Source organism: Notolepis coatsorum (genome assembly GCF_963971535.1).
Source record: "Notolepis coatsorum genome assembly, chromosome: 2".
Classification (NCBI taxonomy): Eukaryota; Metazoa; Chordata; class Actinopteri; order Aulopiformes; family Paralepididae; genus Notolepis; species Notolepis coatsorum.
Window position 1 is genome coordinate 29,473,983 of NC_140166.1, and position 24,908 is coordinate 29,498,890.

Sequence of the window (24,908 nt, forward strand, 5' to 3'; positions counted from 1 at the left end):
GTAAGCGGTACTGCAAGTAAACTCACTCCCCAGAGGCATCCAGACCCGGAAGCAAGAAGTGAATTCACTTCTTGCTTAGTGGTCTGTGATGCCGCCCGCGATGCGGGCGTCCGGGGTTCAACTCCCACTCAGGGCGATCCCTTAACAGGGGTCGAATCGACTATAAACACAACGCAGACAAGATCACACCGGCTACACTAGCGGGCGTCACAGCAGCGAAGAAGCTAATAGCATTGAGATGGAAGGAGCCTGAGAAGCTCACAGTGATTAACTGGTCCCTAACACTGTTGGATGTGATTTATCTTGAGATATCCACGGCGCGGGTGATTGGGGTGGGGCAGGCTGGTATTGACCTGTGGTTTGCAACAGCTGAGAAGGTCAGGACCGCCGTTTGCGGCTGAGCGGAGTTGAGGTGCTTGTTCGGGGGAGTCCGGCGGTCTCGTGGGAGGGGGAGGAGGAAATGTCTTGTCTGTCTTGTCTTTTGTCTTGTCCTTCTTAACTTTAACTGGGGGAATTTTATTGGGGGGGAGCTTTTTTGCTATTTTGCTATTTCTTCACTGTTTGGGCACTTTTGGTTCCTGTGAGTCTATGGAACACTCTGTAGGTTTTTGTTTTTCGAAAAGGTTCATTGTTTTGTATTTCTGGTCGGGTACTCAGGGGCAGCGTTTTTCTACCTCAGCATCACGCTGGATTCAACCGGATAAAATGTGCCGGAAGGTATGGGTTCTTACCTATCTCGATGTGATTTATCTAGAGATATCTACCGCACGAATTTTAGGTGTTAATGAAGCCAGCATAGCAATCTGGTTAGATGTGGTGGAGAAGATAAAGGATAGCATATGAACTTGTAATCCCTGGTGTTAAACGGAATAATGGATGGATAGACCAAGAGGGGGTCCTGATGGGGGGGTGGGGGGGAAGTGAAGGAGAAGGAAAGAGTGAGGAAGAGCAAGCAAGAGCATATGTATTGTATTGTATTTATTATGTGTATATCTTTTAATCTACATTTATTTCGATTTAAGTAATGGACTGTCATTATTGTTATTATTATGTCGGTCATAGTCCTGTGATTTATTGTGGATTTCTACTGTTAATGTATTGTGTGTCTAGTTTTATGTTAAAAAAGGGAAAATAAAAAACATTTGTTAAAAAAAAAAAAAGGTAAAGTACAAATCCCCCAAACCAGTACTTAAGTATTGTAACAAAGTACAATTACTCAAGTACTTTACACCCCTGGTAGAGGGTCATTATACCCCTAAATGACAGTGTCGATAGGTTATGTATATAACCTAGTTATATGAGTACTGGCTGAGCGTCTTGCTCTTCGCCATCGAGATGTACCTCATCTCCAGTACCTACTGTACTTCATAAACGAACAAACAAATGCACCCAGCATCTGACCAGGCCCCGCCCCAGTGGCTTCCGGGCGTGGTCACCACTCGCCCTTCCTCGGAAAACAGTTTCCATCAGAAAAGTTCCCCAATGGACCTCAGGGCGCGCTAAGAGCAAGACGCTCAGCCAGTACTCATATAACTAGGTTATATACATAACCTATCGTTATATAGACGTACTGGCGAATCGCGTCTTGCTCTTCGCCATCGAGATATGGGGACAGAGCAGACGCGAGGACCGACAAATGCACCCCCTGAGGACCCGTAAGCCCACATCAGGGGGGAGGGGAGTCCCTTCACCCCTCCTTCCTAGTGAAGAGGGGGCGGCAGTCAACTCCACCCAAGTGCAAAAAAGAGGGAACTAGAAACCTCTAAACGCACAGCACAGGCAGGACCACGTGTGACACAACACCTTGTGGTCCACACCCACACATCCCTGCTAACCCACCGAAGGTGGGAAGCAAGGGAGGTTCCAGACCTCAGAACCGCCTGGGAGACAGAACCCCCGGTCATGTCCATGAGGTACAACCTTACGAAGGGACCCGGGGAGGACCCTGAGGCCGCAGCACAGATGTCCTCCACCGAGGCCCCTCCTAACAGGGAGGCAGAGGCCGCCACCCCACGAGTGGAGTGCGCCCTGACACCCCCAGGGGGGGCCAGCCCAGCCAACGTGTAGCAAAGGGCAATGCCCTCGCACAACCAATGGGACAGGCGCTGTTTCGACAGTGCCTTACCAGCGCTAGAGCCACCGCAACAGACAAAAAGTTGATCGGTAGCCCTGAGGCCGTGAGTACGGCTGAGGTAAACCCCCAAAGCCCGGACCGGACATGACAGGTGAAGGCTCGCCTCTAACTCACTAGCGTGAGGAGGCGGATGAACGCCTGAACCATAATATCCCTGGAGCGGAAAGAGCTCCGGATATTCTTTGGCACGAAGACTGGATTAGGCCTCAGAGTGGCACCGCTATCGAAACGAATAGACAGACACTCAGGCCACACCGAGAGAGCACAGAGCTCACCCACGCGCTTAGCGGAGGTGATGGCCAGCAGGAACGCAGTCCCAAAGGCCTTGCTCAAGAGGCTCAAATGGGGCCTCGGACAACCGACCGAGGACCAATCGAAGATCCCAACTCGGAGCCAGAGAACGTTTCACCGGCTTAAGGCGCCGAGCGCCAAGCAGTAAACGCTTCACAAGAGGGTGGCCTTACACCACTCTTGGAAAATACGCCACCTACCCGCGTAACCCGCGATAGTGGAGGGAGCATGCGCGTTCCGGATGGTACCAACCACAGAAGAATCCATCCTCTCCAGACTCACCCTCTCACCAGCCAAACCATCAGCGGCTGGCCCAGCACAGGGAACTAACACAGAGACCTGTGCGCTTGAGAGAGGGCCCACAATGACCAAGGAACAGGCCATGACGGAGATACCAAGAGCTGGATCAGGACCGGGAACCACACAGCTGCGCCCCGGTCCGGCGCAATCAGGATCAAGGACCTGCGCTCCTCAACGTACCCGCCCCAACAACTGACCTAACAGAGGTATGGGGGAAAGAATCCCAGGCGGCACGGCATCGGTCCCAGACCTGCCTGACTATGTCCGGACGTAATCCCCACCCGTCAGGGTGAGGACCGCCCCGCGACATCACACCTGTACCCACATTCACCCTGCCGGGGATGTGGAGAGCCCCAGGCTGCGCAGATGGAGAACGCCCATAGCCAGCCGCCCGCCGCCCGGTGCAGACGGGGGGAGCGTACTCCTCCCTGTCTGTCGATATACGACGTTGACGTCGTATTGTCCGTCCTGATCAAACACCGTTTGAGGACCAGAAGGACCGCCTTCAATACCAACACATTGAACGTAGAGCAGACCGGGCAGCATGGCTTGCCAGCTGCCCCCTACTGCGGTGGCCCAACGCGTCTCCAGCGAGGGAGGCGTCAGTGAAAAATGTGATGTGTGATAGCCTACTGCCCATAGGGACCCCCCTGGTGAGGACCCCACGCCCTCCCCAGGGGGCGAGGTCCCCCAGTACTGACACAGGAACCTTAGCCGCTTCCACTTGCCTCTCACCGGGTCTATTTCCATACTGGAAAAAAACCACCTCCGTAACCTCCTCCTGGGGTGAAGAAGAGGCCAAGAGGGACCACGGAATGAGCAGATGCCATCATACCAAGCAGGCGTATCACGGACAGCGCCATAACCGTCCTAGGACGGAACCTCCCGAGCGTGTCGACAACACGCTCTGAGAGGGATGCCCATAGCACTCCACCTGTTGACTGGGAAGAGGAGTACTCTACTTCCAGTCTACAGCAAACCCCTGCCTGGTATGAGACCTGACGATCTACCTTGACCGCCAAGGACCAGAACGTCGTCAGGGCAGAATACACTTCGTAACCCCTGACGACGCAGAGGCCCCAGTGCGGCCTCCACGCACTTGGTGAAGATGCAGGGAGCCAGAGAAAAGCCGAACGGCAGCCTCTGGTACTCATACGCTAAACCCTGCAAAGGAAGCGTAGGTAAGCCCTAGGATATAAGATCGGGGATGCGAATACGCATCCTACAGGTCTATGGAGGAGAACCAGGCCCCCACCTGACAGTGTTCAACAGGTAGGAGATGATCCAAAAAATGCGGAACCTTCCCATGGGACAGGTCCAGCATGGGTCTGACACCCCCCCTCCCGATTTCTCGGGCACCAGATAATACCGGGAGGAAAAACGCCACGACGATGGCTTGCTTCGTCCACAGAGATTAGATCTCGTCGACCAGAGCTGTCACTGCTGGTGACCCTGACAATAGGGTCTGTACCAAACCCGAAAACGGGTGGGGTTGTGTAAACACAAGTCCCCGCCTCAGCGTTCTCTCCATCCACCTCGACATATGGTACTGCTGTAGCCATATGTGATGATACCCCCAACGCACCCGCCGCCATTTGGCGCAGGTCCGCTATGAACTGTAGATAGGCGGCCCGGTCCCACCCGCTGTGCGTAGCCAACCCTGGACCCGTGCGAGCAGAGCGTTCCGTGGAGTCGGGACATTTGACCCTGACACTACCCACGAGGCAATCGCACCCAAGGGGGGACCCCAACAGAAAGGGATGGTTTGATACGGGGGAAGCTCAGTCTAGGTGACAAAAGCTCCCCCACTGAACACCCCTCCAGAACATGCTGAGGAGTTGTTCTGCAGCTGGACATGCAAGGTGTGAGGCCCCCATGGGTTCCTACACACCGTAGCCCTGCAGTGATATTACTACCACCCAAATCATGCGCGCCTGCGAGACCACTGCCAATCTTTCAGGAGTGGGAGGCACCAACATGATACCCGGCCTGGGGAAGGCGAGGTCGGGGAAGCCCGCACCGTGTGCCTCAAAAAGGTCTCGAGCCCCCCTGCTGACAACACTTGTAGTTGACAGACGTAACACCAGGCTCAACCAAACACAGCTTATGGTGTGGGAGCCGCTTGACAGCACAACATTCTCACGGACAGACCCAGGCTCAGCCATCAACTGGGTGTCAGCCCCTGTCCCCATGAGAAGCGAAACGTGGGGCCGCATGCGCTTCAACGAAGGCTCGCGGCCCGCAGCCAAAGGAAACAAATCAGAGCCCCTTTTCTGCTGGTGTTGGGGGAGGGAGTGATCAGAGATGGATGGCAGGATGGCAACGGTTTCTCAGGCCGTGCTCATCCAACATGGCCGATCCCTCGGCCGTCAAGGCTGTCGGCCTTGTGGACACCTGTTGACTCAACGCTCAGGATACCTCTGGCGGGGGAAACATGGCCGCCTGTCGAGGGCCTCGCCATAGTCGCTGACGAGGCCGTGCTCTCACCTCTGGCTGCTCGGCGTGAGGCGGTGTGGGGCCTAGGACAAATACCGCCCGCGCTCCAGCGGAAGACCAATATCCTCTGCGGAGACGGGAGCTCTGAGGAGGGAACCTCCCTGCGGTTATAGCTTGCGGCTAGGTCAAAGCTAATAACGTCAACAACCTTGCGCGATGTTTCGACGTCGGCTGGCCCTCATGGCCCCGCCACCAGACACCATTTTTGACAGAAAAAACAGCAAGTCGAACAAAGTTACTAACCGCTGCCAATTCCATACCGTGGCGCTACAGGCTTTAACAGCCCACCAGCCACTCGCCGGGCCGACCCACCTCATGGCGTCGGCCGGGCGGGGCACTGTTTCAACATGTCAGAGGCAAAGGACTGATGCTAAACACGGATCACCAGTGGTGATTGCAACCAGCAACCTCCACTGTGGTGTGCACCATGAACGCCCGTCCTGTGAGAGAGACGGGCGTTGTCTGCCCATTCTTCCCATCGATCGAGGCTTACGTGGCGCGTGGACAGGTAATATCCCGCATCGTTGGCCTTACCCCCTCCTACGTGCCAGTCACGCGGGTTGTGGGTTTGGTCCAGGACGGGGTGCCTCGACTTGATAGCCCGATGGCATCCATCCTTTGCCCCGAGATGGTGTGGGAGCCATTAAGAAAGCCAGTTCCCCAGGGGAAGTCGGCTAGGCAGTTGGCTTCATGGAGTGACCAGGTGTACATCGCCTCGACACAGAGCCTAGCTGCAACCTCCAACATTGCGCAGCTGGCGCGCTACATGTCGGGGCTGATGGCGGGCCGGGCGGTACTAGATGACCATCAACGGTACCTCCACGCCCAGGCGGCTGGAGCCATCCTGCATCTGACCCAGCTGCAGGCGATAGCCGCCGGGAAGGAGCGCGCCCTGGCCACTCTCATCCAGCGCCACCTTTGGCTGGAGCAGGCGCAGGTGCCGGTTGGCTATGCAGCAGATGACGGCAGCCTGCAGAAAGATGGAGGAGGAGCGCTCCGTGCTCCAACCCCATTTTCCCCGACCCGATGCCACCGGTGACGTGAGGAGGAGGCAACGCCGGCAGAGGTCTGCGGCCATCGCCACCATCACCACCGCCGCTGCTGGGCCTTCTGCGAAGAAGGTCAGGAGTGAAGGAAGTGCCGCTACCGCTGCAGTCAGTCGTCCTGCGCCCGGGGGGAACGGTAGGATCGACGTGACCAGGAGGCTCCTCAGCACCGTCTCTCCGAGCCGGCTTCCCGTGGGGGCAAACAGCGTTCTGCACGCGGCAGGCGACGCTAGTGACTCCCCCTCCTGGTGAGGGACTGTTTTTTGTTACAAAACGTCTGTTTATTCACTATATATTTGGGGATACGGTGTGAACCCTCAGCTACTGCTGGGGTTGTGTTCTTGCTTAGGGAGTGGTGCAGTTTTCTCTGAAAATAGTTTTTTGGTCGCTATTATGTATGACTTAGCAAGGCCTGTAGCTAGCACTTGGTCAAGGACTTATGTCTTCTCTCGTCATAAAAGACGGCGTTCTTCTTGCAGTAGTAAGAGTGAACTTTTGCCTTTTTTATTGTATGAAGGGGGTTGTGTGTATTCATGTTCTACGTTTAAGTAAACGTGGCATTGAGTGTTAGCCTGCAGAAGTTTTTTTTTTTACATATATAGCTATTGTACGAAGGTCCTTTGGACCCTCTCTTTAGTCTGTTGTCTTTTCTTTACTTTAGGGTAAAGGTATACAAATGCAGGTGGCAAGTTTCGCACATGAGCCTAAGCCTTGTATAAAAGCTTGTTTTTTACACAAACGAGGTTATCGTCTGTGGCTGGGGTGCAGAATGTAAAGCTATTACCCTAACAGGTATATGCGCTTTCATGTAGCGCGCTAACAACTGGTGTCATGGCGCTGCTTTGTTGTTGCATCGTATCAGGGGTGAGGGGTCATATGGGGTGAACTGATAAACCCCTCCCCCTTTACTGATTGGCCAGGGGGTTGGGCCTCCTGTCTGTCAGTCTCCCTGTCGGGCTCTGGGGTCAGCGGGTCACAGGGAGGGGGAAGGGGGGGGTTCCCTTTTTTCAGGGGGTCCTAGTCCTCAGGTTGTCCTAGGGCTGGGACCTCCTCCGCGCTCCGCTGCTGCAGCCTTGCCACAGGGTTGGGTTCTTGACCTTCGACCCTGTGATGTTGGGGGCTGTGACGTTTTTTTTTTGCTTCCTGTCCGTTCCCTGGTGGCATGTGGGATGCGCGCCAGAGTGGTTGCGGGTTCCTCTGAAATCCCACGGTCTTCTCACCCTGTGCGTTTGAGGTGCTAAACCCTCTTCGCACAGTCGGATCCAATCTCCTTCCCATCCTCCACTAGGGAGGGCCAGGGGGCTCGGGTCCACCCCGGTTCTGATGGTTGTAGGGGGCCTCAGCGGGTACATCTGTCGAGCTTTTCGCTCTGGTCAGCTCCTTTGTTCCAATAGAGCAGAGCGTAAAGCTATATGATCTATAACGTAAGGTCATCCTATAACCCTAGTTTAATAGCGAGCGCTCTGCTCTGACTCACTGAGGACCCCATGGTCTTCGCCTTCGGTGGTGAAAGACTTGGGAAGGAGCTGATTGTGTGGCCACGACCCCGCTTATATAGGAGCGGATGTGGGTGTGGCCAGGCGGAGGTAAATAGGTGTGTACATGTGGAGAAAGTTTTTCATTGTTAGAATGGATAAAGGGATAGTTCCAATAGAGCAGAGCGCTCGCTATACTCATATAACTAGGGTTATAGAATAACCTTACTTTACATAGTGTCATTGTCATTGAGCATCCTGATGGCCTGGGGATAGAAGCATCAATTTCTTCTCTGTGCGTGTTGTTACTTTGTGATATCATAGCGTAACTTGTTATCTATACGAGAGTGACACTATAGGGCTGCCAATTAGATGAGTAAACAACAGATCCCCCTGCAAGGTTATTCATGTGATTCTCATTAAACCTTAGGGATCAGAAGATGTTTTGGAGGATTCTGGCCATTCGGGGCTGTCAATTTCATGGCCCTTCCAGAACACCCTTAATACCATGAATTCCTGTCTTGTTATTTTTAATGGTTAAGAAACTGTCATATCAAACTGTAGGAGTCAAACGTCTGCTTTTTAATCCACCTAACTAATTTACTGGGGCAATTCCTGTTATTATCTTTTTGGCTTTTCAAGGTGTTATGCTCATAATCTTGAAGTTGTTAAAAGGGTAAGTTCAATCAATCATCAATTATTTTCTCAACGAGTCCTTTCTCTTATCCATGCTGTGCCTCTGGATACCCAGCTCTTCATTTGTTAGCCATAACTAATGGAAAAGTAAAACGGGGGGCGGCTGGGTGGCGCAGCGGACATTGCGCTCGTCACCAACGCAAGAGACACCGGGTTCAACTCCGGCTGTCTGCGCTGCCTCCGGCTTGGGTCAGCCATCATACTAACTCAATTGGCAGAGTTAGAGGGTGGAAGTCGATGGGTGGTAATCTGGACGTTGTGGACATCGACTCCTACAGGTCGGTTGGGGACGCCTGCACAGCAAAGACAGGAAATGGCAGGGGTAGTGTGAGCCTCCCACACGTTACATCTCGCCAATGAGAGTCCGCACTGGCAGGTGAAAAGATGAGACAGGCTGCCTCCTCGTGTACCGGAGGGGACACGTGATGCAAGGCTTCTATCCTCCCTACAACCGGCCTGTGGGGGGCATATGCGAGCAACGTTCAAGACAGGGGAGGGAAGAATTGGCACAATGGAACTGGGATGGGAGAGAAAAAAAATAGAAAAAGTGGACAAAAAGTGGACAAAAAAAAATAAAAGTAAAACGGGGCCACTATAAAAAACACTTAAATATCCTTGAAGAGAAACTAACTTTGCTTTTGGGTACATTGTGCAATAGGTTTCAGCATTTGTTACAGGGTGCGTACAGACTTTACTTTAGTTTTTTGGCTAACTATATGGGGCTGCAGGTAGGCCTGAATAGATACAGCCTGAATAGATACAGCCTGAATAGATAGAGCATTAATTGAGCTGTAGCAGGCTTCCGGAGCAACAGATCTTGTACGGACCAGATCGCCACCTTGCACATCATTAGAGCAATCCATCGAATGGAACTCTCCATTATATATAAACTTTATAGACTATGAAAGAGCCTTTGACAGTGTGGATAGAGAGACTCTGTGGAAACTGCTGAGGCATTATGGTATCCCAGAGAAAATCATCACTCTGATTCAAAACACCTATCAAGGAACATCATGCAAAGTTTTACATGCAGGCCAACTGTCAGAGAGTTTTGAGGCCAAGACTGGTGTGCGTCAGGGATGCCTCCTATCGCCCTTTCTCTTCCCCCTAGTCATAGACTGGATTATGAAGACCACCACAAAAGGAAAGAAAAACAGCATACAGTGGACCCTATGGACACAACTGGATGACCTCGACTTTGCTGATGACCTGGCTCTCCTGTCACACAACTACAACCAGATGCAGGACAAGACAACCAAGCTGGCAACTACATCCCTTGAGACTGGGTTGAGAATAAACCGGAAGAAAAGCAAGCTAATGGTGATCAACATCTCTACCAACAACACAGTCACAGTAGCTGATGAATCCATACAGGAAGTCAAATCCTTCACTTACCTAGGCAGCATCTTGGATAAGAAGGGCGGCACAGACGGCAACGTCACAGCCAGAGTAGGCAAAGCCAGAGCAGCCTTCATCATTCTGAAGAACATCTGGTCCTCCAAGGACATCGCCATGACAACCAAAGTGCGGCTCTTCAATTCAAATGTAAAATCCGTCCTTCTCTACGGTTCAGAGACTTGGAGAATGACGAAAAGAACATTGCAAAAGATACAGACCTTTATAAACAGCTGTCTGAAACACATCTTTGGGATCCGGTGGCCAAACTAAATCAAGAATGAGGAACTATGGCTGAAAGGAAGACAGGAACCAGTAGAGAAGCAGATCCTGAGACGAAAGTGGGGATGGATAGGCCACACTTTGAGGAAACCGGCAACCAGTACTACAGGCCCTGACTTGGAATCCCCAGGGGAAGCGGAAGAGAGGGCGGCCTAAGAACACCTGGAGGCGGGACACTGAGGCGGAGCTCAAGAGACAAGGAACTAGCTGGGGGGGGGGGGGGGGGGGGGGCAGAAAGGACAGCCCAAAGCCGTGTTGGATGGAGAAAAGTCATAGATGGCTTATGCTCCATTGGGAGCGATGGGCCTAAGTAAGTAAGTAAGTAAGTAAGTAAGTAAGTAAGTAAGTAAGGCCTGAATAGATACAGCATAAATTGAGTTGCAGGTCTGAATAGATACAGCCTGAATTGAGCTGCAGGCCTGAATAGATACAGCCTGAATTGAGCTGCAGGCCTGAATAGATACAGCCTGAATAGATACAGCATGAATTGAGCTGCAGGCCTGAATAGATACAGCATGAATTGGGTTGAGAAAGGACTCTCAACCCAACAACATGAGCAGTAAGTACGGAATAGGACCAAAGACTAGCCTGTTAAATGTTCTCCAGTATTCTCTTTTCTGACTACAGACTAGCCTATTAAATGTCCTACAGTATTCTCTTTTCTGTGTGTAATCTTTAAAGGTGATGGTGATTGGAGGGTTCTCCATAGATAACTCTTTCTTTCTAACGTTATTCCTATGGAGATATCTATGGAGCTTTAGGAGAGTGGTGCATGTTCACAAATATTGACTGAACTGTCCTGGGGCACAGGAAGAACATACTGACTGAACTGTCCTGGGGCACAGGAAGAACATACTGACTGAACTGTCCTGGAACACAGGAAGAACATACTGACTGAACTGTCCTGGGGCACAGGAAGAACATACTGACTGAACTGTCCTGGGGCACAGGAAGAACATACTGACTGAACTGTCCTGGGGCACAGGAAGAACATACTGACTGAACTGTCCTGGGGCACAGGAAGAACATACTGACTGAACTGTCCTGGGGCACAGGAAGAACATACTGACTGAACTGTCCTGGGGCACAGGAAGAACATACTGACTGAACTGTCCTGGGGCACAGGAAGAACATACTGACTGAACTGTCCTGAGGCACAGGAAGAACATACTGACTGAAATGTCCTGGGGCACAGGAAGAACATACTGACTGAAATGTCATGGGGCACATGAAGAACATACTGACTGAACTGTCCTGGGGCACAGGAAAGATGTCTCAGCTGCATAATAATGTGGCAGTTGGTGTGGCAGTTGGCACCAGGCCACACAGTGGTTGGAGCCCAGCCTCAAAACGACTTAAGATCTTGAGGTAGAAAAATGCTGTTTTTGAGTACTTGATTAGAAATACAAAACAATGAATTAAAAAAAATATATATACAGAGGTGTTCCATAGACTCACAGGAATTGTGTAAAAGTGCCCAAATAGTGAAAGAAATAGTAAAATAGTTCCCCTTTAAGCTATATTATGTCCTAAAGCCAAACCAGTTGAATCTACTTGTTTATGTTTACCTGCTTGACGGTTCTGTTTAGGTGTGGCATACTTGTTTGTCACAAATAGTGAGCTTTGTGTGAGAAGACTTGAAGAATTGAAACTGTGCAGTGCCAGCTCAAACCTCGACCCTAAACCTATATTATTTATAGTGAAACTTTTATATAAATTCGAATTCTATCAGAGATGAATTACAAACAAATGCAGATGATTAACAACAACATTAAACACAAAACATGAACAAACCCCGTTTCAGTTTGTATGAAAGGTCCCGCAAAGACATCTCTCAAATAATAATAATGGTTCAAATAACATGGAATATAGTTGTGTGTGCATGAGCATGCTGTCTATACAACACATGGTGCACAGAGTGAGACAGTGTACCACAGATGTACTCACATGGTGCACAGTCTGGCAGTGTACCACAGATGTACTCACATGGTGCACAGAGTGAGACAGTGTACCACAGATGTACTCACATGGTGCACAGAGTGTGGCAGTGTACCACAGATGTACTCACATGGTGCACAGAGTGAGACAGTGTACCACAGATGTACTCACATGGTGCACAGAGTGAGACAGTGTACCACAGTTGTTGCAGTTGCTGCATTTGGTCTGTGTATTTTGGTCCTTTAAAACGTCTCTATATATAGAATAGAATAGAAAAACTTTATTTATCCCGAGGGGGAAATTCAGCAGAAATACAGAAATTGGCAGCCATTTTTTATTTTTGCCATACCAGAATATTCAAAACATCAATATTTGAACTCTAGTTGATTCCTCACACAGTATTGACTTAAAATAGCAATACAAAATTATATTACACAGCATCTATCTACTCTAGTGGGGTGCCTGGACACTCAGTAATTTCAAATTGATGCGAAAGTTTAGTTTTCACTTCTAATTTGAAGATAAGGGCTATAGAACAATTTTGGCTAGAGTGTCAAGAAACCAGTTTGGATTTAATTTTATTTTAGGCCCATTTTCCAAAATGGCCAAAATGGAAATCATGCTATTTTTTTTAACTGTCTTAATTTTCACACAATTGCTGTGTAATATCATCTTGACTTCATTGACGGTGGAGTACTGATACATTCACTTCCTGGTACAACTGTCCAAGGGAAGACCTTTGATTCCTATTTCGACAAGGTATTCTGCCCAAGAGTTCACCATGACTTGAAACAATCGACAAGAGTAGACATCGTCTGGGACCAGTATCGTGCGCTGACAATCAACTGAGGCACAAGGGGAAAACGAGGAACAGGCACCCGACAACGCGTATCTGGTACTGCCAAAATCCCAGGAGAACGTTGATAACAGGAAAGAACTTTTCTCATTCCTGTCAAATAATTTGTTAACAGATGGACAGTTCCAAGATGACAAGGATGTCTACATCACTGCAGGTGATCAAGCCTACCATGTTGGAAACAGTCCACCAATGGATCAATGCAACCATGAGGAAGCTGACACTCGGGTCCTATAGTAGCTACATCTCCTCCACGCCCTCCAAACATTATCACTGCGGAGGGTGCATACTGGAGACACAGATGTTGTCGTAATCCTTCTGAGTCATTTCCATCACATCAAGGCTCTGAATGTATCAATGTATCAATGGCTCAGGAGGTACAGCAGTCGTCTGGTAATCCGGAGGTTCTGGTTTCGATTCCCACTCCTCCCGGGCAGCGCGTCAAAGTGTCCTTGAGCAAGCCACTTAACCACTAATTGCTCTTGATGAACAGATTGGCACATTGCATGGTTGCCTCCGCCGTCGGTGTGTGAATGTGTGAGTGAATGGGTAAAATATGAGGAAAAAAATTCGAAAGCGCTCTCTTCCACATGAAGCCGGTGTGATCTCGCTCTGCATTGTGTTTCGATTCAACCCCTGTTAAGGGATCGCCCTGAGTGGGAGTTGAACCCCGGTCTCCCGCGCCGCGGGGGCGGCATCACAGACCACTGTACCAAGAGGTGAATTCACTTCTAAGTACTGGGTCTGGATGCCTCTGGGGAGTGAGTTTACTTGCAGTACCGCTTATCGTCCACAGCCACTTCACTATACAAGTCCCTCGTGACTGTGGATAGACATGCGGTACCTCCGTTACACTCACCCCCCTAAACTCACTCCACCCAGGGCATCTGGGTCACGGCACCACGTGTAGCCGGTGTGATCTCGCTCTGCATTGTGTTTCGATTCGACCCCTGTTAAGGGATCGCCCTGAGTGGGAGTTGAACCCCGGTCTCCCGCGCCGCGGGCGGCATCACAGACCACTGTACCAAGAGGTGTATTCACTTCTAAGTACTGGGTCTGGATGCCTCTGGGGAGTGAGTTTACTTGCAGTACCGCTTAACGTCCACAGCCACTTCACTATACAAGTCCCTCGTGACTTAGTAGGGTCATCTGTGGCACTTCCGTGACCGTGGAGAGCGAAGGTCCGTTTCTCAATGGATTTGTCATCTAGAAGGGTTAATAAACAAATTTAGCCGGGGTGTATTTTTAAAAAAGGCGGAAAAAATTCGTGAGAGACCAAAATCCAAAATGGCTGCTGTGGAAATTAACTTTTTAATGGTTTGACCTACAATGACGCACAATTAGAGCTGCCGCAATTACCGCATTACCGGGGTATCGCTGTTACATCACGGCCACCGCAGAGTAGGCTGAATACCGCGTCACCGCTGTTTTTTATAATAATAATAATAAATTACCCTCCTCTCGTTGGGCTTGCGGCTCTGCAGATATACCCTACTCCTCTATCGAGGTTCCAAGCGACCCTATTGGGTACCAGAAAAGTCATGTGAAACATTGCAGACCACTGATTGGTCAGAAGAGAGACGCGTCACACGTTGTAGCGTCATGCAGTGTGTTACCACCAATCGGCAAGCGCGTATTCATTTTTTACGTCCTGAATGTCAGCTCATCACAACACGGCTAATAACGTTAGCTTTAACTCTCCGCCGGAGTGGACTACCATCGCTCCTCAGGAGTACTAAACGAGACATAATGATTTTACTGTCTGCAACGAATGTTATAATAAAAGCCCTTCGTTCTATACACTTGTCTGATAGAAAACTTTATTAACAGACCGCAGAATGGGACAACTCAGCACGCTCTGAGCAAAGAAAGGAACTGAGATATGAATAGAGTATTGCTTGCCTTGCTATGGTCCGGTAAATACGCTGATGTTATTGAACGTATAACTATATAATGTTAATGCCACAAAACGAATGCCTTTATTATAAAGTAGTAACTTTATAGTAATAATAATAAGAAAGGGTCGGGGGGGTTAGGGGTAACCACCCCTGCCCGCGACACCGAGTGAACTGCGCACGACCAGAGGGGAAACTTCGAATCCGTGTTTCACTTTCAATAACTAATGCGTGCTTGCCGAATCCCAAACAATATTCATGCTGCAAAGTCATCCTCTAAAGATAGACATTTAGACTAGAGGCAGGCTATATGCTATAAAGAGTAGACTACTACTACTAAAAAAAAATGCATTCATAACCGCGGCGGTAGGAAATATTTTGCAAATGTGTGCGGTAAGGAAAACATCAATACCGCGGCAGCTCTACGCACAATACATGGTTTCAGAGCTTATTTTGATCAAGGAATACATATTTGGTGTTTATATAATGATTTGACCTATTGTTGACCTTCAAATGCAAGATGGCTGCCAATTTTGAGCTCCAAAAGGGATTTTTTTTCAAAATCGTCACAGAGCCTTCATATTAGGCTCTAATGAAAGCTCGGCTCATGATGAGTTGCATTATGAACAGAGGGGATAGGTGGGTATCTTCCACCATACTCCATCCATCTGTGAAAGTCTGAGACATGATCACCCCTGTTTGCTTCAGCAGGGTGGGTTATTGGCCCCAGATGCTGTTTCCACAAGGTTGTCTGACTGCTTTGTCTGACCTCTCACCCGGTTTGGTAAAACCTGCTAGGAGTTTCCTCCTACTGGCATAGCTCTCAGGGTTCACTGAGGTACTCAAGCTACCTTACTACAACAAGGTGAACAGTCAAAAGGGAGGTGTTTTTTTTCTTTTTTTTTATATATATTTTTTGTAACTATGGTGCTTCAACAAATAGCACTCCAAAATAATAATTGATCAACTAGTAGCGTAATGGCCTCAAGGGCAGATTTGGAGGCAACAGCATCTCCCTCTGGCTGACACAGCAACTGAACCATGTAATGTCAAACTGAAAATATAATTGTTAGAATAAAACACACTAATGTTCACATCACAATATAAAAAAATAAAGGAAATAAGGGTGGAGAAAAAAGGCTGGTAGAAAACACAAACTTCAGAGTAGGGATGGATATAAAGTAAGCTAAGCAGACGATATAACGTAACAACTTGTTGTTGATGGATGATGAGAACCGAAGACAGAATCACTATTCTTCATCAGAATCTGTTGATTCTCCACACTGACTCCATTCATCATCACTGCTACTCTCATCTGAGCAGTCATGAGATGTGAGCTGCTGGGGCAAGAGGGGAAGGGTATGACACACTGGCCGGCACCTCCCATTCACTAGTTCCCAGCCATGACCAATGGGGGAAGGATGTTCTTGAAGGTTGTAATGGAGCTGGCAATATGTAATGTAGTTTGTCCTTTCCACATGAAGATCCAAGGAGTCCTCATCAGGTGGGAGACGAATCGTACACTTCTTCAATTTGTGCCACTTGGAAGCTCTGGCCTGGCCACACGTAACATCTGCACTCTCAGCGTAAACAATTGAGAGGACAAATGCTTTCATATCTGCTCTCACTTCATCTTTCAACTCCAGACTCTCACCCACACGTCCCAGGAGCTCTCTTGCCTCAGGAACAACCATCACCTTCTCCAACACCTTCTTCTCTCCATGCCCATAGAAGCCTGAGGTGTGGTCACTGCCAGTGATCACATGGAGAGGTATGATGATGTCTGCAACCTCTTCAGAGAGCATTGCACGGCAGTTGATAAATGCATTCTTGCGCTTGATCAGCAGATCACCTCTGATTTGTTGCTAGACATAAGCTGCTTGGACAAACACGTCTGTGTCTCTGCAGTCTAGAACAACAGGTCCAGTGTAGTTGGTGGTCCTCACCTTTGCATAGGCGGAGAGCAGCATTGTATCTGCCTCTGGGTGTTTGAAGACATATAGTCTCCATTAGGCACGCCAGTGCTGAGGTTGGTTGACACTTCTCCCTCACAGTATGATATCACCCTGCACTTGACCAACTTGTGTTTTCACCTGTTCTTTCACAAGTTTTTGCATTCTGACCTTGTTTCCTGAGTTGACCATGAGTTCACTGGATTCAGCAGCACCTGGGAACCTGTCTTCGGGTTTTGGGAAAACATTTGGGACGTGTGGATCACAGTAAGCTGTCTGTAGAGCCTCTTGAGTTTCAGTCAGTGCATTCCGCAGAATGTTGAGGTTCTCCTTGATGTCTTCCGATAGTTCTTGTGCTCAAGCATCTTTAACAGTTGATTTTGGATAAGAACCTCTCTCAAGAGCAGGCTGCACCGCACTCCCCGTCTGTAGTGCTTTCCTCCTAGTGCTTGGTCTACCGACCCCTCCACTACTACCCCTGCTGTAACCAGAGTGTCTGCCATTCCAGAGCCCTTGAATCTCTTGTAGATGGCATAGATGTAGGACATCAACTGGTGGAAAGCTCAGAGGATTGGGATGATGTCCTTGAACATTTCTGGATTATCCGCCTTGAGCCGAGTGATAGTCTTGTAGGTGGGCAGGTCACCAACAAGAAAGGAATATTCTTCAGCCGCATGGCCTCCACATATTTCACCATGATGTCATTCACCACTGACTTGCTTGGAGGTTCATTGTATGTTGTGTGGTAGTAAGGCTTGCTCTTGTTGGGTGGTGGATGACAGCAGGACTGGGCACCACTGTATCCTGGAACTCGCTGCTCTACAGGTGGTGGTCTTGTACCATGATTGTCTACACGAGACAGTGCATGTATCACAGAGAGAGCATGCTGCGGAGCTGACCCATCCACTGGTGGATCTACCCTGGGACGAGCAGGTGGCTCACTCTTGCTACCAGGGGGGCATCTGTACTGGCAAACCTTTGTCAGTTCTGCACACTTCTGCTTTAGCTGTGCAGAGATTTCCTTATTCTTGGTGAGCGTTTCAGCAGTCTCTTTGCCTGGTTTATTTTCATAGCTCTCTGGCTGCATGTACATGACATTTGTTCGATGGGCTCCTGTAGAGTCACCTGTCATAGTGTCAATCTTGAAGTCGTCATTGTCGAAGATCACGATAGCTGGCTTGCTGTCTGCGATCTCCTGTGGGCAGGTTGCTGATGCCTCCATATTCATCAAAGCCCAGTGGTCATAGAGGAGCAGTGTATCTGCATAGCTGATGCAGACACCACTCTTGTGCAGAGTGTCTATTAGATCTTTACTCCTTGTCATGCCATGGACATTTACGCCTATGCATCATCTGTCTTGAAGACTGTGTGGTGGATATGCTTCATCCAACAGGCATAGTGGTACATTATATAATTTGTGTAAGGATCTGACTGATCGTTGACTCAATTAGTTGTGTGAGACAATCCCTGAGCTCCTAATCTTCTATGAGGATTGTGTGGCGCTTGAAGGAGCGCCATGCTGACGGTGTGTTGATTCTTAACAGCTTGCCTTGTTTCCTGTTCGAGTGCCTCATGTCCGTACCTTGCATACACCACACACATTTAGTTTCGTCATGGAGAGGCCCACCCACTGATGAACGAAGGCGCTTTGGTGACGGTCCCTCTGCCTCTTCATCACATAAAGCACTCTGAGCAGGCATTTCAGATCTTGAACACAGAGCAGTTTTACTTTCGTTGTCTTTGTGTCACCTGGCTTGCTTAAGCACAGGTGTACAATACAATATTCCTACACAAACCGAGACATTCCCACACAAACATAGATACATTGTATCATCTTGTGGGGGGCTGGGAGAGTGGCATAACAAATTTTCTCGCAGCAACACCAATAAATAACCACGGTTTGGATTCCTGTCAAGTTCATTCTGATATATTGATTTATTTCCATAATACAGTTCTAAAACCCACAAAGCAGTTTACTCAATAAAGTGTCTTCATATATTAGCCTGTTATAGTCAGATTGCATAAATATTTACCCATTTTCTTCAATATGGGGAACAGCATGAATGAATATAATCCTATTTTCGATTGAATAAATATGTATATTGTGTCTTGGGGCTATATGGGGACATATAAAATAAGGTTTGATATGGGGACTGGTTATGATAAGTAATGAAGTACAAAACTGGATAATAATCCTTATTTTTTTGGGGTGGTTGGTACTGAGTTACACAACGGGTCCATTCGGACCCAGAGTTTTTGTTAACATCAAAGTAAGATAAAGCAGCGCACAAGGGTTAAATTCAGCTCAAGCAACTAACCTTGCTAGATTTGCATACAGCATACTATTTTATTATAGTGCAAAATTATTTTTGGTTCATTATGAAAATGTGATGGGATGAACTGGACACCATATTCTCAGTAGCCTACCCTATTTAATGGAAAACTGTGAGAACTGGGGTCTGGAGCACAGCCCAATTGCTGAATACACAGGAGAGGAGATAGGAGTGGTTTCAAGGGTGTTTAATGAAATGAGCAACACAGGAATTGGGGGGAATAGAACAGGGTTATGTTCTGTCTTGTGGCTGCCGTGGCGGCAGCGAGCGAGCAAGCGGTCCTTGTGCTTGTCTTGGAAGCTGCTGGGCTGCAGCGGGAGAACAAGTGTTCCTCTTCGGGGACAGGAGACGTCCAGGCAGGGACGGCGGTCCTTTGGTGCACAGGAGAGAACAGGTTAGAGTAGGCAAATACAAGGATGGAATCCAGCAGAGCTTTAGGCAGAGACGTCGTACCTGGGTAGTGGTAATTAACACTTTGGCTGCGAAGAGCCGTGTTAAAGCGTCATTCCCGGCCATGCTCAAGTTGCCGGAGGACGCTTTACAGCGTCCTTATATCAATATTTCAAAAATCTGCGATCGGATTCATATGTCCCCTCCGCTGGCCTGAGATCCACCAGGAGGACCCACTGAGCTCTCTGGCGGTTCAGGAGCGCCATCTGGTGGCCGATCGGCGCAATCGCTTAACAGGAAGTGGCATAGAGGTTGTGCTGGACGGCCGTATTACTTCCGGGCACTCGCTATAGGTCCCGGCATTCTAGCTCGTCACAATACACAGTGATCGATTGCCAATACCTCGATAAACAACATGATTTGGACGTATATACCATTATACAAGCTGGAGATGGACCGGGTAAATCTACATCCCATAATAATCAAATTTCTACTCTACGATGATCGCCCAACGGCGCGCGGAGACTGGGGTGAGTTTTAGCGTGTAACGTTACCGTCTTCGATACTAACTGCTATTATCAACATTTGACCCACATTAGATGATTGGTATAACGCTGCCCACGGAATTATAAACGCCCCCTAGCCCATCCGGTCAACATCAGATGACGTGTAGTAACTTCTAGAAGTACGTCTAGTTGGAATTTTTTATATCGCGCTGATTGCCATAAAACTGTATTGCATCATAAATATAATGCATTTGGGGCTATAGATCACGTTCTGGAGAAAGCTGCAGAAAGAGATGAAAACATACTTATACATTAGACCATACTTTACTATGAATATGTGAATGAAAAAGTTTAACGTTGCTACACAATGAACAATACATATAGGACTTTGAATGGGCCCTAATAATGGCAATGTAGCAATAGAATTTAAAAAGTTATAGCCATGCAAAGAAGGGGTACTTCTCCATAGACAAATAGAGCCAGCAACCTATGGTATATCATGAATTTAACCCATGGCAACCAAAGTGTTAATACCACGACAGCTTCTGGTCAGCGTCGAGGAGTAGAAGTAGTCATTCCATCAGGGGAGGATTGAGTGCAGCTGTGGAGAGTGAGGTGCCTGACCGCGTGTGAATTAGGGGGATGGAGTGCAGCTGGGCGTATGAGGGTAAAGGGAGGGGTGGATGGAGAAGGAGAGGATGAGGAGGAGTGTGTAGTAGGTGGAGAGGGGGATGAAGAGGAGCGTGTGGAGGACGTGAGGGGAAAAGGAGGGGGAGTGTATGCCCGTGCTGTGATTATGACAAAAACCGCAAATCAGCAACTGTTGTTTACACACAAACATTGATTTAATTGACCTCAGAGATTACTTCTGTGTACTTATACTGTATATTATTCAACTCATCATGAGCAGAGCTTTCATTAGAGCCTAATATGAAGGCTCTGTGATGATTTTGAAAGAAAATCCCTTTTGGAGCTCAAAATTGGCAGCCATCTTGCATTTGAAGGTCAACAATAGGTCAAATCATTATATAAACACCAAATATGTATTCATTGAACAAAATAAGCTCTGAAACCATGTATTGTGCATCATTGTAGGTCAAACCATTAAAAAGTTAATTTCCACAGCAGCCATTTTGGATTTTGGTCTCTCACAAATTTCCCCCGCCTTTTAAAAAAATACACCCCGGCAAAATTTGTTTATTAACCCTCCTAGATGACAAATCCATTGAGAAACGGACCTTCACTCTCCACGGTCACGGAAGTGCCACAGATGACCCTACTAACTAGGGATGCCCCCCGGACCCCGGTTCTAAACGGGAACCGGTACTAAATTAGAAAAAAGCGGAGTATTGATAAGCTCCGACGTTATCGGTACTGCTATCGATACTCTAGAAATTATTATTACTATGAGTTTTTTTTCGAGGAATTTAAACGTTGCGAACTATCTCTCCTCTCTCTGTCTCTGCACGAGAAGCGAGCCGCAGCGAGCCATTATTACTCACACTCAACTTTTTTTGCCATTGCTATGTCTACTATACATTGGTTTCTTGTTCGAATGCATTTATTTCTATAGACCAGTGGTGCCCAACCAGTCGGCCGTGATCGACCGGTAGATCAATGACATGCAATATAATTGATGCAAGCAATGTTAGCTGCTAACTAGTAATACATAGGCTAAGCTAACTAGCGTTAGCTTAGCGTTAGCCGCTAACCCTGGAAAACGCTCAAAGCGGACTCCACAACACCAGTTCCATTCGTGAGAAAAGGGGGTGGGTTATATTGACAAGGCTTGACAACAGAGGTTCAAATATAACTTCATATTTATTGGTTATTTGTTTCTTTATATCAGCATCTAGTTTCCACCACCGTGTGTTAAAACTCTTCCTGTGTTGATGTTAGAGCGTGACATCATCGCTACGGCAAGCTTACACGCTCAAAACGCAAACCGTAAACAGAACCCGAAGCGCACCAAGACACACAGCCTCTACTAATAACATGGAGTATTGAACCGTTTTTAACAGCTGGGTATTGGGTGGGACGTTCTGATTTAAGAACTTTCTAAATAAAATAGAAAGTCCCAAAATAGTTAATTTATCTGACTGCTTGTATTAATTTATCAAAATGTGCAGTAATATAGTTATATAAAAGAATAATAAAGCAATGTCGATTATGTTCTTAATAAATTAGTTTTTTGCTAAATAAAAAAGAACCGATAAGAGTATCGATAAAGTACCGAACCGTTAAGCAGTATCGATAAGAGTAGTATTGATAAAATCCTAACGATACCCATCCCTACTCGTGACTGTGGATAGACATGCGGTACCTCCGTTACACACGCATTCACTGGATCAGACAGCACATCTTCCTTCAAGTTCAAGGGTAAGCGATCCTGCTGCAACTTGATGCACAAAGTGCCATTCCTCATGGAGGAATTTGCAACTATCGTTGACACGCCATTCCTAACATCGCCATGGCTGAAAGAAATGGCGACAAACTTTGTCTGTAGGCTATAAACCAATGAGTCAAACTTTGTCTGTAGGCTATAAACCAACGAGTCAAACTTTGTCTGTAGGCTATAAACCAACAAGTCAAACTTTGTCTGCAGGCTGTACTGTACACCAACGAGTCAAACTTTGTCTGTAGGCTATAAACCAGGGGTCAGCAACCTTTTTGACATGGAGTGCCTGTTTGAAATATAATTGTAACTAGTGTGCCTCAACAATATTCCATGCATCGTACATTTTTTTTCTCATAATCAGGTATTTTTAATGATAATGTTTACATTATTACATCATTATTGTTATTGTTATTATTAACAATATTATTATGATGGTTGTATCAACCCTAAATCTGAGTTGGGGGGGGGGGGGGGTGCAATGCAGACAAACAGCTGCATACAGTGCGACCATTTCACTCACATTTGCCCATTCATTTTTGGACACATCACACACCATCGGTGTGTGTACTAGTGGTCTGCAAGGGCCTTGAAATAAAGCCAGAGCCCTGCCCGAGCCCGTGAACTTCAGGCCCTGCCCGAAAATACGCCTGACTGTAAATAATATTTTAAGCCCTAGCCCGCGTGAAAACCCGAAAAAAATTATTATTATTAAAATATAAAAAAGAATTGTATTTGTTTTAAATATTCGAAACACGGTTTTATATGAACGTAATAAATAAACAAAAACGAAAATGTCCAATAGGTCTAACTAAATAACACATATCATGCTGAAAACTAACAACCATTCTATAGCTATATCCAAATATTAAATTATTTTTTTGTTTTAAATATTCTAAACACTTTATATATTAACTTAATAAATAAACAAAAACGAAAATGTCCAATAGGTCTGCCTAAATAACGCATATCACGCTGAAAACTAAGAAGCATTTACATAGCCTGTTTCGCTCTTATTAGAATGCCGTCTCTCCCAGTGCTCGCTTATAGACTGACTCACACATCAGCCTCGTAAAACGTATTGAAGGCTATAGAATCTTCTTTGACACACACACACACACACGACACACAATAGCCTACTCAGTCACTATACAAACAAACAGAAAACAGAAATCAGATTTCGAGCAGAGCAACATAATGAAAAGCACAACAAAACAGGTAGCGACCCAGCAAATAATAAACATCACTCACCACGACGTCAGCAACGCGTTGAACAACGTTAACAAAACTTCGCCAACCGGCTACATACATCCCAAGAACAAATTAAAACGTTCGCCAACTGGCTATATTCCAACACAACCAATCGAGTTGAACTTGTCCCCTGATTTCTCCCTGCGCGCTGCGGTAATTACATCCAAATGTTTCTCTGGCGCAAAAGAGAAAACGAATCTTAAGGAAAACGAAGGTTATCCTATAACCCCCTAGTTATATGAAGAAAAAAAAACTAAAAAAAAAAAACGGCGGTGCCCGGGCCCGGCCGAGCCCGAATTATTTATTAAAAAAAAAGCCCTACCCAGCCCGAACCCGCCGGGCCGGGCCGGGCCCTGTCGGGCCTGGGCAAGGTTGCAGTGCACTAGTGTGTACTGTACGTGTGCTGTCATAGCTCCACCTACAGGCCTACTGGAGAACACCAGGAAAACACCAGGATGTGAATGGAGGGTGAATGTGAGGTATATCGTGTAAATACGTTTTGATTGATCGCAAGACTACACTGTAAAAAAATAAATAATAATAAGTTACCAGAACTTTGAGTTCAGAACTTTGAGTATTGAGTTCAGTTACTGTGCATTAAGGTTTTCAGTTTTCAATCCATAATAAGTTAACAGAAAAATAAGTACACAACCACATTATTTCAACCTAATAAAACTATGTTTATTGTCATTGTTTTAAGAACACAAGTTGACTTGGTAATACTCACATTTTGAGTAGAAAAAATGGCTTTTAACATGTGCAATGGTCAATGAAATAGAAAAATGCAGGCACGCATGCCTAGGGTTGCCTACCCCTGCTATAAACCAATGAGCCAAACCTTGTCTGTAGGCTATAAACCAACAAGCCAAACCTTGTCTGTAGGCTATAAACCAACGAGTCAAACCTTGTCTGTAGGCTATAAACCAACGAGTCAAACCTTGTCTGTAGGCTATAAACCAACGAGTCAAACCTTGTCTGTAGGCTATAAAACCAACGAGTCAAACTTTGTCTGTAGGCTATAAACCAACGAGTCAAACGAGGACAATGATGTTGATCTTCGAGCATCGAATGAGGCTATTCTCACAGAAGACCAGGGATGTGGAGAGAATTCCCCCAACAAGTGATGTTTTGGATCAACATCTCAAAAGGAGTGTCTTCCAAGCAAGCATCTGTACGACAGCCCAAAGGTATGCATCTGTATGCAAATCAAATCAAATGTATTTGTAAGGCCCGACAACACACTTTAATGTCCCCATGGGCCGGACACGTCTTCTTTA